A 16,041-nucleotide genomic window follows, 5' to 3' on the forward strand; every position below is an offset into this window, starting at 1 on the left:
CTTGAAAGAAGGGAGTGGCATTTAGACGTCAATGCGAAGCTTGGGTTGATTAGGTCATCAATGTTACCGCACCAACTTGGATCCTTTCACCTGCCTGCAGTAAAGCCATCTACTGACCCCAGGTTGTAGTGAAGGGAAGCGTGGTGTTTATTGCAGGAGAAGGGTTTATAAAACCCTGTGAGGAGAGGATTGCACAGTGTGTGACCTGCTCATGGACACTCTTCTGATTGGTTGACAGTGAGGTAATCAGGAGTCAACATCACTGGCCTTCTGGTTTCAACAAGTCTGGATTCTACATGCTTATGGTTAGCATACACTTAAATTCTTCCCCGTGGTGGGGGTTTCAGTATTTGCAAAACAGCTCAAGGACACAGCTCAGAATATCATCTATAGACCCTGATGAGGAGCTAAAGGTCTGTGACTTTTTGTAATGGCGAAACTGCTATTATTTTGTCTTGCTTGACTCTTTTGTTTCCGCATCTTCTCACTTCTCTGATTAAATTTGTTCTTTGTAACCCGGGAGCAGCCTAGGAGGCTCACGTTTTTCTACAAGCAAGAGGCAGGCGGGGGACACCGTGGGGGTTCTGTCCCAGGAAGGCCCCACAGGGTCCTGCTCGGTCACAAACACGGCACTTACAAAAGGCAGCGTGTGAGGACAGACCTCTGAATGAGTGGCTACTCTTCCGTCTCTCCTTAACAACCTCCCAAACCAAAGAAAGCGTTTCCTTTAAATGTTCCCCTTACAAGTCTCATCAGCATGTATTCTACTAGAAGGTCATGGGTGGGGTTTATGTGTACCCTTGTCTTATGGACGGATGGGTGGAGTCAAGGCTGGAAGGAAGTCTGACACCAGGGCTCTAGTACCAGTGTGTTGGGACACTCCAAACCAGGGGCCAGGGCGAGGCGTTCACCAGATGTAAACTGAGAGTATGGAGTCCTAAAACCTGGGGAAGGTGGAAGAAGAGAGCGAGGTGGAAAATCCACAAAGTTCAGAGCTAGGTTCTGTAAGGAAGAACTGTGCTCACTGCTTGCTCTTTTTGATGGTAGTGTAAGGAGTAGATGCCAGTGTTAGCTCTGGAGACGACTCGGGGGGAGGAGGCAAAAAAGAGAAAAGCCAAGAGTACAAAATACCCAAGCTTTACCACTTGCTTAGTTTTTTTTTAACCCTATCAATTTCTCATATAAAATGGAAATGATGATAGTGAAAGTGACTCAGATTTTCTGGAGCAGAAAAAGGATAGGTGAGAGCACTTCTGGCACTCAGTCAATTATAAGATAGATCTTAAATTAAATTTGCCTGTATTATTCTGATATTATCCCCGTATGAATACAGTAGATACTACATAGTAGATGCTCAATAAATAAGTGTTTAATGTGTTTCCACAGCAAGGCCTTAATTTATCAAGTTATTTTATAATTGATAAGGATGTCTCACACTACTGTTGTTGCCAATGTGGTTCCATAATAAGTTTGTTAAATTAGGAAATATTGATTCCACCTTATAGTAACATCATCAGTTACATTATATGTTCTCATCTCCTAGACCTGCTTAAAAATTTAGCAGAAACTAACCTAGGGCCAGACATCCCAGAATGCAAAGTCAAGTGGGCCTTAGGAAGCATCACTATGAACAAATTAGTGGAGGTGATGAAATTCCAGTTGAGCTATTTCAAATCCTGAAAGATGATGCTGTGAAAGTGCTGCACTCAATATGCCAGCAAATTTGGAAAACTCAGCAGTGGCCACAGGACTGGAAAAGGTCAGTTTTCATTCCAATCCCAAAGAAAGGCAATGCCAAAGAATGCTCAAACTACCGCATAATCGCACTCATTTCACACGCTAGAAAAGTAATGCTTAAAAGTATCCAAGCCAGGCTTCAACAGTACGTGAATCGTGAACCTCCAGATGTTCAAGCTGGTTTTAGAAAAGGCAGAGGAACCAGAGATCAAATTGCCAACATCTGCTGGATCATGGAAAAAGCAAGAAAGTTCCAGAAAAATATCTACTTCTGCTTTATTGACTATGTCAAAGCCTTTGACTGTGTGGATCCCAACAAACTCTGGAAAATTCTTGAAGAGATGGGAATACCAGACCACTTGACCTGCATCTTGAAAAACCTGTATGCAGGTCAGGAAGAAACAGTTAGAACTGGACATAGAAAAACAGACTGGTTCCAAATTGGGAAAGGAGTACGTCAAGGCTGTATGTCACCCTGCTTATTTAACTCATATGCAGAGTACATCATGAGAAACGTTGAGCTGGATGAAGCACAAGTTGGAATCAAGATTTCCAGGAGAAATATCAATAACCTCAGATATGCAGATGACACCACCCTTATGGCAGAAAGTGAAGAGGAACTAAAGAGCCTCTTGATGAAAGTGAAAGAGGAGAGTGAAAAAGCTGACTTAAAACTCAACATTCAGAAAACGAAGATCATGGCATCTGGTCCCATCACTTCATGGCAAATAGATGGGGAAACAGTGCAAACAGTGGCTGACTTTATTTTTTTGGGCTCCAAAATCACTGCAGATGGTGGCTGCAGCCATGAAATTAAAAGATGCTTACTCCTTGGAAGAAAAGTTATGACCAACCTAGACAGCATATTGAAAAGTAGAGACATTACTTTGTCAACAAAGGTCCGTCTAGTCAAGGCTATGGTTTTCCCAGTGGTCATGTATGGATGTGAGACTTGGACTGTAAGGAAAGCTGAGCACCAAAGGATTGATGCCTTTGAACTGTGGTGTTGGAGAAGACTCTTAAGAGTCCCTGGACTGCAAGGAGATCCAACCAGTCCATCCTAAAGGAAATCAGTTGTGAATATTTATTGGAAGGACTAATGCTAAAGCTGAAACTCTAATACTTTGGCCACCTGATGAGAACTGACTCATTTGAAAAGACCCTGATGTTGGGAAAGATTGAGGGCAGGATGAGAAGGGGACGACAGAGGATGAGATGGTTGGATGGCCTCACTGACTCGATGAACATGAGTTTGAGTAAACGCCAGGAGTTGGTAATGGATGGGGACGCCTGATATGCTGCAGTCCATGGGGTCGCAAAGAGTCGGACATGACTGAGCGACTGAACTGAACTGGGTGGCTTAAAGTGGCTTCCCAAGTGGTGCTAGTGGTAAGGAACCTGTCTGCAAATGTAAGAGATACAAGAGGCTTGGGTTTGATCCCTGGATCAGGAAGATCCCCTTGAAGAAGGCATGGCAACCCACTCCAGTATTCTTGCCTGGAGAATTCCATGAACAGAGAAGCCTGGCGGGCTACAGGCCATAGGGTTGCAAAGAGTTGGACATGATTGAAGTGACTTAACACGAATGCGGGTGGCTTCAAACAACCAAAATGCATCACCTCAAATGGGCGTGAGTTTGAGGAAGCGGAAGGAATTCCGGCGATCGCCAGAAGCTGGAGGAGCGCGAGCAATGCAGTGTCCGTCGCTCGGGCGTGTCCGACTCTTTGCGACCCCGTGGACTGCAGCCCACCAGGCTCCTCTGTCCATGGGATTCTCTAGGAAAGAACACTGGAGTGGGTTGCCGTGCCCTCCTCCAGGGGATCTTCCCAGCCCAGGGACTGAACCTGTGTCTCTTGCATCTCTTGCGTTGGTAGGCGGATGTGCCACCATACAGGCATTTTATTTGTAGCTTCCTCCTCCCTGCCAAATAAATGACGATTCCCCGTCCACAGTCTCCCATTTTTCATTGGTCACTTCGGTTGCTATGGATTTCAACTTTTTCCCTAATTTCTCATATTGTAGGGAGAAGGCTATGTAAATAGATGTGGTCAGTCTGTCGTCATTAACCAGAAGACTCAACTAAAGTTCATTTTTAATATAACTAGAACGTGTTTTATAAAGTTCATGATGTGAGGGAAGGTCCTGCCTTTTATTTGTTGGTTTGGTTGCTTTACTTCATAGAGCTAGTTCTACCAGCAGCAATATTGTTGAGTAATGATCGCCTTCCCGTTGATGTATGAGGCTTCTCTGAAAACTTTATATGCTCTTTAATATATGTTAGATTTTGCTTCAGAACCTTCTCTGTGTCTTTTTAATACATTGTTCTCTTTCTTGATACTAAAACAATGCTATTTTAAAATTTTAAAAATATAGAAAATTACAACAAAGAAAATAAAAAGTACCCTCTTCCCACTCCTCTGCATTTATTTCTCCACAGATTATAATGCACATATGCACAATTTAGACGCAAATTTGAACTTGCTACATATATTATTGAGCAGTCTTTCTTAGTCACTTAACATTATATAGTAAACACTCTTAGTGGATTAATTACTTTTTATAACATGATTTCTAATTGCTTGAGAGTATTTTATCTTATAAATATGCCATAATTTGTTTCTTTAAGTAGTTTGCCAACACGGGCTATTATGTAAATTCTAAGTTTCTGTTTCCATTTCGAAACTGATTCTTCTTTTAATGTGCATTTTTGAATGGCTTGTGAAGTAACTTTCCCCTCTCTGTTTACTGAACATACAGCTCTTGCTTTTCTTCTAAGTTCTGGGATCTTCTAGGTTGACCAGTGTCAGAGACATACTGATTCAGCTCTGGAGCTTTCTTGAGTATCTTCCACTCTGTTTCAAGCAGCCACCCACACGGATCTCCTTGCCGAGTGAGCAGTATCCTCGGCCTTCAGCCTTTGCAGGGCTGTGTCCTCTCATCGTCATCACTGGGTCTGTGCTCACCGTCTTCAGTCTTTGCTCAAACAACACCTTCTAAATAAGGCTTACCCTGACCCCTCATTAAATCTGCAGCCTCTGTCTCATCACTCTTAATTCTCTTTAACCTTGCAGGACTTTTTCTTTTTCTCTTTCATTGCTATAGCAGTTACCACTTTCCAACGTATGCTCTGACTCACTTATTCATTTTGCCTTATTGTTATCACCCTCTCTGCACAGCAGAATGTGATTTCCATGAGCACAGGCTGCCTTTGCTCGATCACTCATACACCTGTGTACCTAGAAGAGTGTCTGATGCATAATAGATGCTTATTAAATCTTTTATGAATAAATCCATTTTATTCTTTATTCTTATTCTTTTATCCCCTTAAGTATTTACTGAGCCCCTAGAGGGAGGCCCTATCCTGGGAATAGATTGATGTATGCTGCCTTCTCTGACCGAGGACGATGGAGGGGAGAGAAATGAGAAACCAGCATTTCAGTGGCATGCACTAGGCATCCTGATACAAGTACACAGGGTGTTCTGGGAGCCGGAGGGCAAGGCTTGAGGGGAAGAAGTGCATGGTGTGTGTGCAGAAGGTGCAGATAACGTCGCTTGTCCTGAGTCTTGCTGGAGCCAGGGTGCTCCTGCCACGTAAGCAGGGGAAGGGCGGGGCAGGAAGGACACCCTGGACCGAGAAGGGCTTCCCAACCAAGTCTGTGCTTCCTCTGAAGGGAGTTGAGAAAGGTTGAGGGGTTTGAAGTTACATGATCAAACGCACGTTTTAAAAGGTCACTTTGAAGTTTGCGAAGGATGAATGAGAAGGAGACAGACCAAGACAGGAGATCATTTTGTAAGGTATTGCTGTTAGTCGGGCTGAGAAATGATCAGGTCCAAGCAAAAGTCACAGCAGAGAGCGATGAAAGAAAGGGAGATATTTCACACCGAGTCAAAGATACACCTGACAAGGCTTCACGATTAGAAAATAGATTACAGAAAATAGATCTATTAGAAAATAGATTAAGTGATTAGAAAATAAATTACAGAAAATAAAGGGGGCAATTCTAGGACCTACTCTTGGATTTTTTATTTTAATGACAAGCTAGGCAGTGATATTTCTGCACACACAGGAGATGGGGCAGCAAGTCAAAGCTAGCATTTTACTGTGCTCATCTTAACGCACGTAGCATATGTCCAGGGGAAGCGTCTTGTGGGCGGTTAAGAGGGTGCATCCTAAATTTTAATGCAGCAATGTGGAGCATACGTCAGTGCTCGGGATTTGTAGCCAGTAGGCGCTGATTGAAGCTATGGGTGAATGTAGTTAGCCAAGATACATATAAACGGTGAGGAGATAGAAAACTCAGAATAAATCTTGAGGATATTAGCAGTTAATTGGCAATCAGGGGTGGGGACCAGAGGGAAAAAGGAGCCGTCCTAAAAGAAGGAGGATCTAGAAAGAAAAGACAGAAAGGAAGAAAGCAAGAAGAAAGACAGCATCAGGGTGAGGGAAGCTGTCGGCTCTCCGGGGCCTCCATCCCTCAGGTCAGCGTGACCTTGGGGAGGGCACATTCCATGAAATGCGGAGAAGACGCCAAGGTGCCGTCAGTGTTCTTATTTTGCTTTAAGTGACTTGAACATTTTTAAAATAAAGTTGAAGAACCAGAATCAGAAAGGTGTCATGGACCACTTCGTCTCCATTTTAAAGAAAACACAAACTCTCAGAGTGGGACATGCCTCGTCTAAGACCCCATGGTCAGAAAGGCTCAGCTCCGGTCATCTACATGCCTGCCGGCAACTGGATTTGCTCATCTGATTGGGATTCTGAGAATAAAATCGGGCTTCTTGAAATGTCTTTCTTATGTACTTACCTAAGTCGTATTTTTGAAACCAATTGCATCAAGGTCAGAGCAGTCGTGTGTGATTGGAGGGTATGGCCTTGGCCATGGATGTTTGTCGCAGGATCCTAAAACTGTTTCTGGGTCGGCCGTGAGACCACGACCCGAGACCTGGAGCAGGCAGCAGAGACCCAGACGCCCCGGCCAGGCTGTCGTCTGGAGAGCCACGGTTCTGGGGCTGACACCAGGCATGACCTAAGTCCAGTGTGAGGCTCGTTTACATCGGACCTCCTTTTGTAAAGTTTTAGACAAGCCTCTGAAGCATTCACAGCGCTTTCCTCGTGGATCAATGCTACTACATTGATCCCTGCAGCAGCTCTGATAGGAGGCTGAAGAAGCGACCCCAATGCTGGTTTCTGTCTTCGTGAAGCCTCTTCTCACTCCCGTTTCCTGCTAGCCCTGTGCAGCTGCTGTCCAGCTGGTATCTGCTTGGCTAATGTGTGAACTCACACCCCAGGTGGTGCTGCAGGGAGCCGAGACCACAGTTGTGACCTGTGTCTTGTGACCAGTGGTGGGGGTGGGGGGTGGCCCCTGCGCCAAAGAGAAGCAGAATCATGATGTCTGCCAAACATGAGACAGCGCCAGCTCCCCTCTGAGTGCCTGACAAATGCCCACTCACCCAAGCCTTACCCAGCCAGGCAGGGTGCTACCGTCTCTGGCAGACACAGGGAAAAACAGGCCAGGGAGGCCGTGGGTGATCCGTAGGGGTTCCCTCCGCGCCAGCCTGCGCTCAGGGTCAGAAAGGCTTCTGTGCGGGCGGTCAGTTACGGGTGGAGTGACCGCGGTACACCCGGCACCAGAGCGCTTCCTCTCAGGACACCCTTCACTTCTACCCTCCCGATGGAAATGAAAGTCACCCTTTTTGACAGCGCTGCTGATTAGAAGCATCTCGAGGCGCCCTCCCCAACACATTTCAGCAGATCCTCTGTCTTCAAGACTCTTCACCAGCTGAGTGGCATGAGTAGCATTTACGGATGGATCTGGACCATGGTTAATGAACGCTCCCAGGAAGGCAGGCCGCGTGAACAATGCGGAAGGTGTGAGGAATGTTAAATTCAAAGTGACAAAACGTCCTGCGTGCTCAGGTGCGCCTGTGTTTTCACTACATGACTGGAGCGTCAAAATTCCTGCTTCTCGTCTGAATATTAATTAGTATTTAAGACTCATTAGCTGGTTTTGGTGATTTATTTTGTTCTGTAATTAGATATGATAATCAGATTATCTCTATCAGATTTTCAACTTTCCCTTAATAAGAAAGTGTTCAATAAATACAGATATAAATTAATCAAATTATAATACACCATTTGAATTAGGTGGCAAATCTTGTTTTGAAATCATTGGACAATAGTCTGACAATGGGAGGTGTCTTTTGTTTATCTGAACACATATTTCCCAGGGGGTCAGTGTCCCAGTGGTATTTTGGGACCTTTGTCGAACGACATAACTACCTCATGGTATTGAACTCTGCCCTTCAGAATCCAACGGGAAATTGATGGAAAGGCCCGTTTATAGTAGTCTGTGTCGTTTACAGCGTTCCAAAGAATGCTTCCTTCTCAGACGGAAGCAGTTCCTCACGGAAGCTAGCATAGAATAAGACGTATGTAATAAACTGGAGTGAGAACCAGCTAATTAGTCCTGGCCCTTTGTTTAGGCAACTGTATAGTGACATGAACGTGTGTCTAAGCCACCCCCCAAATCAGGAGTGGATAGATAATTCGTGCCATTTACGGGAGATAGACAATTCTGCTTAAGAAGGGATTGAATCTGTCTACTTTGCTATAAATCAAGCAACGTGTCAGGGCTGAGTCCACGGATCAGTAAAATAAAAACCAGGAAACGGAGACGGAGATCAGAGTTATTTTGGTCTGGCTCCCAGGAGGGCCAGTGTCCGGGGTGCTGGGACCCACGTTGGCGCCGGACCCGGGTCCCTCCCGCGCCTGGCACTGCCCATGGTTCCTGTAGATGCTGCCCTCAGAGCAGCCCCGAGGGAGCCCGGAGCCTCTCCATCTGCTCCAGGCTGGAGACGGAGGCCAGGCTTAGAGCCGGCAGTGGTTCCCAGTGATTGGGGTCTCCTTTCTTGCTAAAGAAATGAATACCATATTTTCTTAAACATAAATGTGGACATATGGTCTGACACATGCTCTGAAAATGGGACAGAATATTTGAAGTCAGGTCTGTTCCAGTCAATCAGGACATATGGGCACCGTTCAGAGCGATCCTGCATCTGAATTTCTGATTTGTTCTAAGCCCAGTAGCCCCAGCTTCGTTGGCTGCGTGACACTGGGAGCCACCACCCCTGTGTGCTAAGCGCCAGTCTCGGGGCTGGGATGCCAGCCTAAGCAGAGCAAACAAACCCTGCCCTGTGCATGCCTGCTCAGACCCTTCTGTTGATGAGCATATATTGAATAGGATTGAAATGACTATTTTTCCATAGATTTGGAGGAATCTTATGGGATTTTTGTGTGGCTTAATATTTTCAGCCTTGGGAATTTGGGCAAGAAGTTACCCGTGAAAACATGCCCTGCTGTTCATTTGGCACCAAGGATGGCCCTAGGGAGGGGCAGAGCCTCCCCCCAAGACTGGAGCTTGGAAGTGATGGGCTTAGGGAGGTGGGCAAGGAGACCTGGCAGAAGGAGAGCGTGAAGGTGAGGGCCCGGCAGTGATACAGGAGAGCGAGCGAGTGGCCCTACGTCAAGAGGGCAGCCTGCGGCCTGGGAGCAAGGGTGCGACTGCAGGCTGGCGTGGGCTGGTCTCCAGGGCCTTTTCTGCACGTGGCACCTGACTGTCCTTGCACCCGAGGAGGAAAGGGAAAGACAGTGAAGACGGAGGGCCCATCTCCCCTGAGGGCTGACCGAAGGAGGCTGTGGGCAGACCAACAGTGAACGATGTTTACAGCGTCACTAGGAAGATGCAGGTCCTTCCAGATGCCAGCCGGGGCTGGAAGCTGAGTGAGGCTGGCTTGGCTGGGATCAGTGCTGCCAGGCTGGGCACCCTGGGCACAGCGGCACAGCAGTGACAGACCATACCCTGGGCACCACGGCTGTCTGGACCAAATCCCAGTGAGTGACTTCAGTGGGTGCAGGCTCTGAACACCAATGTCACCCCCAAAGTTGACCCTTCATTTAATAATGTGTGCTAGGTTTTTTTTTTTACCCAGTTTAACCTTGGATTTTTTTTTTTTTTCTCTCTTACTCTCCACAAGCTCTGCAAGGCTGTCCAGCTCCACAGCGCAGCTCTCCTGGGGAACCTCGTCCCCCATGGCTTCCATCACTCCCCGCCCACAGGGCTGTACACCTCGATTTATGTGTCCAGCCCGTAGAGCTAGCTCCTTATTCTATTTTGCATCTCACTTGGATGTCTGAAAGAGGCATTATTCTTTTTAAAATATTTACACAATTCTCTCAACACACCAGTACTGTGCTAAGGATGAAGTCTCTGCCCTCTGACACTCTCGTGGGGGAGAATGTATTGCATACAGTTAGAAACATGAGTGTATAATGACACGACTGGATGAGCCACGCCTGCGCGGAGCTGCCCAAGTCACAACAGGAGAGCCCACTTCATTTCAGGTGGACAGGATGCCCTCTCAGAGCAATGGCATTGAAGCGGAAGTGCAAGAAGGAGAAAGAGGAACCATTCAGATGGTGAGTAGCAGGGGGTATTCCAGGCAAGGGAGAGCAAACATCTTAGGCGGAGAAAGAGCTGCCAATTCCAGAATCTCTTGGAAAGCAGAGAGCAGCCTGGAGCTGTGGTGGGACGGCTGAGCAGGGGCATGGCCCTCAAAAACACAGCACCGTGGGCTCTCTGGTAAGACTTCCTGGGCTGAAGGCTCCAGCCCTGCAACTTAGGATAGAAAGACTCCTGGGAAAAAGTCTGCTCTCTTGGCCGGTGCAGTCCAGAAGGGTGGCTGCCCCCAGGTAGGACTGCCCAGCATTTTAAACGGGGCTGGTGCCCCCCAGGAACTGGATCTTCAGCTGGATCTAATTCTAATTATTAATATTTTAAATATAAAACCCAAGGCTCAATTCCACTGTCGGAAAAGTTTTAAATGTATTTAGACCATTGGGAAGGTGAACCCACTTTTTCAGCAGTCAGCTTTGTGAAATCTAAATGCAGATCAACTATTTCTGACAAGAAGCTGGCATCCAGATTGTGATGTGCCCTGAGTGTCAGACACACGCTTCATTTGGAAGACCTCTTGTGGAAGAAGAATGCAAATATCTCGTTAATAATTTTATATAGATTAAATGTGAAAGAGGTGTTTATACATGGGGTTAAATAAATAAAATATATTACAAAAATAAATGTCACCCCCTGCGTGTTACTTCTGTTGGTGTGACTGCGGGACAGTTGTAGACTCTGGATGAGCCTCGTGTTCTGTTTCTAGTAGACAGTGGTGGGGGAGACCCGCGCATCCTCACCTCTAACGTGGGTGAGTTAGGGCCCGGCTTGCAGGTTCTGTTCATGGGGTGAAGTGGTGGCACAGGGAGGTGAAGCATGTGGCTGAGCGCCCGCCACACAGCATGTGTCCAGGAGGTGGGCATGGGCATCCCTGCTACACAATCTCTCGCTGTTGATGCTCCCAGCATTCTTCTTGAGTCTCTCCCTTCCTCTCTTGTACCCGTTTCACCTCCGGGACTCATCAGTCTCTCCCTGTAAGTGTTTCTCAGCCCCTCCCCTCTGTAGCATCTCTACCTCCTCACCTGCCGCAGCCACCACCTTCTTGTGCTTCGGTTCAGTTCCATTCAGTTCAGTCGTGTCCGAGTCTTTGCGACCCCTTGGACTGCAGCACGCCAGGCCTCCCTGTTCATCACCAACTCCCGGAGTTCACTCAGACTCATGTCCATGGAGTCGGTGAGGCCATCCAACCATCTCATCCTCTGTCATCCCCTTCTCCTCCTGCCCTCAATCTTTCCCTGCATCAGGGTCTTTTCAAATGAGTCAGCTCTTTGCATCAGGTGACCAAAGTACTGGAGTTTCAGCTTCAGCATCAGTCCTTCCAATGAATATTCAGGACTGATTTCCTCTAGGATGGACTGATTGGATCTCCTTGCAGTCCAAGGAACTCTCAAGACTCTTCTCCAACACCACAGTTCAAAAGCATCAATTCTTCGGCACTCAGCTTTCTTTATAGTTCAACCCTCACATCCATACATGACCATGGAAAAACCATAGCTTTGACTAGACAGACCTTTGTTGACAAAGTAATGTCTCTGCTTTTTAATATACTATCTATGTTGGTCATAGCTTTTCTTCCAAGGAGTAAGCATCTTTTAATTTCATGGCTGCAGTCACCTTCAGCAGTGATTTTGGAGCCCCCAAAATAAAGTCAGCCACTGTTTCCACTATTTCCTCATCTATTTCCCATGAAGTGATGGGACCGGATGCCATGATCTTAGTTTTCTGAATTTTAAGCCAACTTTTTCACTCTCCTCTTTCACTTTCATCCAGAGATTCGTTAGGTCCTCTTCACTTTCTGCCATGAGGATGGTGTCATCTGCGTATCTGACGTTATTGATACTTCTCTGGGCAAGCTTGATTCCAGCTTGTGCTTCATCCAGCCTGGCATTATGCATGATGTACTCTGCATATAAATTAAATAAGCAGGATGACAATATACAGCCTTGACATACTCCTTTCCCGATTTGGAACCAGTCTGTTGTTCCATGTCTGGTTCTAACTGTTGCTTCTTGGTCTGTATACAGATTTCTCAGGAGGCAGGTAAGGTGGCTGGTATTCCATCTCTTGAAGAATTTCCCACAGTTTGTTGTGATTCACGCAGTCAAAGGGTTTGGCATAGTCAATAAAGCAGAAGTAGATGCTTTTCTGGAACCGTCTTGCTTTTTTGATGATCCAGCGGATGTTGGCAATTTGATCTCCGTTTCCTCTGTCTTTTTTGCATTTGGAAGACCTCGGCTGCTTCTTAAATTGGTCCTTGTGTGCTCTGCCCTATAATTCTGAATTCAGTGAGAGACTCTGCTAGTAATGAACATGCAGTCACTTGGGGGCCCCTTTTGCTCTGGGGTGACGTGCCCGTATATCCCTACCCACCTCTCTGGCCTCACTGTCCACCCTGCTCTCCGCCCGCTCAGCCAGCCTGGACTTCCGCCAGTGGCTCAGCTGCTTGGACACTTGCAGTCACCTGTTCCTAGAAGCTCTTTCCACTTTTCTTCTCCTGATGAACACCTGCCTGCCCTTCAGAGCCCCACTCGAGTGGACCCTCCCACGAGCTTCTTCCCTGCATCTCAGAGCAGAGAGCTCTCTGCTGGAAGGCTTTGCAGCTCTGGGCTTTTCCTCCCCTGTGCTGTCCAGAGGGGCCAACTCACCTGAGACCACAGAGCGTCTCCATCGGGGCTTGAGGTCGGAGACGCCACTTATCCCAGCAGTGAGTCACCCGGCTGTGGCCTGGGAGCCGTTGTCCGAAAATCAGTTTTCCATCGTGAGCAACAAGTGTGCCAAAAGCCAATCAACTGAACATCAATTCAACAAACGACCAATTCACCAAATGGGCTATTAACCAGGAGGCAATTTGCTGAGCCACTGCCAAATTTCTGCACCTGACTTTTTGTTCCTATAATTTCAGCCCCAGCTCAGGCTCTAAAACCCTCAAACATCCCCATCCTCAAACTGGTTTCCCCAGTTTGTAGCAGCCACCGTGCCATTGGCCCAGGGGAGGGGCGCAGTGAGGACAGGACTGGACGGGGCGAAGCTGTGATGAGCGTGAGGACGAGGAGAATCGCCCCTTGAGAGTGGGTGGCTCACAGCGGACACTGCTTCTAAGACACCAGCAACCTGGGAGTCAGAGGCCTTCAAGAGGGCCGGGGATGGGGTGCGTGAATCGATAGATAACTAGCTAATTAATTCACACAAAACACGTAGGACAGTTCCTGGACCATCGAGTATGCGCGTTAGTATGGAGCACTCTGAGATATCACACCTTTTGTTTCTCTAAAGAGTTGCTGATACCTTCTCTATATCAGTTACTAGTGCCTGCCTGATCGGTACTGTTCTCTGCCTGGTCTCTTCCTTCTCGGGAAGGTTCTCAGAATTGCCTGATTTGTAACCGTAAACTCTCACCAGTCGTGTCCAGGGATGTCTGTATGTTTCCTTCATCTCAGGGTCTTCTGGTCTGAGATCCTTCATGTTGTTTTGCTTTTATCCTAGAAACTCTATTGTCGCAAGTTCCTCAACTATTCCTCCCTCCAGTGTTTTCTTCCTGAAACATTTCTTATCACATGTGCAAGCTTCTCTCCGTGGCCTTTGACTCTCTTAGCTTTAAGCTTCTGCTCACTTCAGGCTTTCTAGCCGTCTTTGAGAAGAGTCCTTAAATATTATTGGCCAGCTCAGGATGTTTCGCTTTAGGTGCAAGATTCCTCCCATATAGTCAATCTGGTTTTAAACAAGCCTGTTAAGTGTGATATACATATAGAAAAGGGAAGAGCTGTTGTTCAGTCGCTCAGTCGTGTCCGACTCTTTGTGACCCCATGGACTGCAGCATGCCAGGCCTCCCTGTCCTTCACTATCTCCGGGAGTTTGCTCGAACTCATGTCCATTGAGTCAGTGATGCCATCCAACCACCTCATCCTCTGTTGTCCCCTTCCCTTCCTCCCTTCAATTTTTCCCAGCATCAGAGTCTTTCCCAAGTCAGCTCTTCACATCAGGTGGCCAAAATATTAGAGCTTCAACTTCAGCGTCAGTCCTGCCAATGGATATTCAGGGTTGACTTTCTTTACGATTGACTGGTTTAGTCTCCTTGCAGTCCAAGGGACTCTCAAAAGTCTACTTCAGGTTGTCCCAGAGCACTGGCTTTGGGTGCCCCGTTTCATGCATCGAACTCGTATTGGCTATAAGAAGAAGGGAGGGGCCTTCTGGATGAGCAGGACACATGTATACCTATAGCTGATTCGTGTTGATGTGTGGCAAAAACCACAACAACATTGTAAAGTAGTTATCCTACAATTAAAATAAATAAATTTAATAAAAAATATATTCATGGAAAAAAAGAATGTTCTCCACCACTACAATTTGAAAGCATCAATTCTTTGGCTCTCAGCTTTCTTTAGGGTCCAAATCTCACATCCATACATGACTACTAGAAAAACCATAGCTTTGATTGTACAAACCTTTGTTGGCAAAGTGATGTCTCTGCTTTCTAATACAAGGTCTATGTTTGTCACAGTTTTTCTTCCAAGGAGCAAGTGTCTTTTAATTTCATGGCTGCAGTCACCATCTGTAGTGGCTTTGGAGCCCCAGAAAATAAAGTCTGTCTCTGTTTCCACTGTTTCCCCATCTATTTGCCACGAAGTGATGGAGCTGGATGCCATGATCTTAGTTTTGTGAATATTGAGTTTTAAGCCAGCTTTTTCACCTTCCTCTTTCACCCTCGTCAAGAGGCTTTTCAGTTCCTCTTTGCTTTCTGCCGTCAGACTGGTGTCATCTCCATATCTGAGGTTGTTGATATTTCTCCCAGCAATCTTGATTCCAGCTGGTGATTCATACAGCCTGGCATTTCTCATGATGTACTCTGCATATAAGTTAAATAAGCAGGGTGACAATATACAGCCTTGACGTACTCCTTTCCCAATTTGGAACCAGTCCGTTGTTCCATGTCTGGTTCTAACTGTTGCTTTTTGACCTGCATACAGGTTTCTCAGGAGGCAGGTCAGGTGATCTGGTATTCCCATCTCTTGAAGAATCTTCCATAGTTTGCTGTGACCTACACAGTCCAAGGCTTTAGTGTAGTCAATGAAGCAGAAGTAGATGTTTTTCCGGAAGTCTCTTGGTTTTTCTACGAAGCAAACCATGTTGGCAATTCGATTTCTGGTTCCTCTGCTTTTTCTAAATCCAGCCTGTACATCTGGCAGTTCATAAAAGAAAAGGGAGTGAGACACAAATGGGCATTTTGTCTGTAAATCAAACATCTGAAGCCGCATACAGCCTCCTCTGCAGCTATCTCTCTCCCCACTACTGGTGATACCACGCCAACGTCTGCGTAAGAGTCTCTTCGCTGTTCTTTATAGCGTGTGCTGTCCCCTTGTTTCCGTGTCCCTAAGCAAAGTCAGCACCGCCACCATCATCACTAGCAAAAGTAGCCCAGGCGTTGTTACAAGCTACCTACGTTAACCAGCGTGCCCTCGCAGCAGACCTGCAAGTTACCTTGAACTCTTCACCTCGTTTCACAGATAAATCAATGAAGACAGAGAGCGAAGTTTCACGCACAAAGATGCCTAGAAAGTAGCAGAGTTGTGAGGCTGTGAAGGGGTTCTCCTCCTGAGCCCTGTGAACTCAGCTACCATGCTTTCTGCATTCTTATAGGTGCGTTAGCTATTCAGGATTCAGTTCAGCTCAGCCGCTCAGTCATGTCCGACTCTTTGTGACCCCATGAACCGCAGCACGCCAGGCCTCCCTGTCCATCACCAACTCCTGGAGTCCACCCAAACCCATGTCCACTGAGCCGGTGATGCCAACTCAT

At 46.7% G+C, this 16,041-nt stretch overlaps 1 long non-coding RNA gene across 1 annotated transcript; it reads left to right on the forward strand.

Annotated features, from left to right (window-relative positions):
• On the forward strand, window positions 1-10,832 carry LOC129651802 (uncharacterized). The gene is made up of 3 exons (XR_008714323.1): window positions 1-413; window positions 9,772-10,213; window positions 10,686-10,832. It is a non-coding gene; the product is annotated as an uncharacterized LOC129651802 (long non-coding RNA).
• The last annotated feature ends 5,209 nt before the right edge of the window (window positions 10,833-16,041 follow it).

Source organism: Bubalus kerabau, chromosome 4 (assembly GCF_029407905.1).
Source record: "Bubalus kerabau isolate K-KA32 ecotype Philippines breed swamp buffalo chromosome 4, PCC_UOA_SB_1v2, whole genome shotgun sequence".
In the NCBI taxonomy this organism is placed as follows: domain Eukaryota; kingdom Metazoa; phylum Chordata; class Mammalia; order Artiodactyla; family Bovidae; genus Bubalus; species Bubalus kerabau.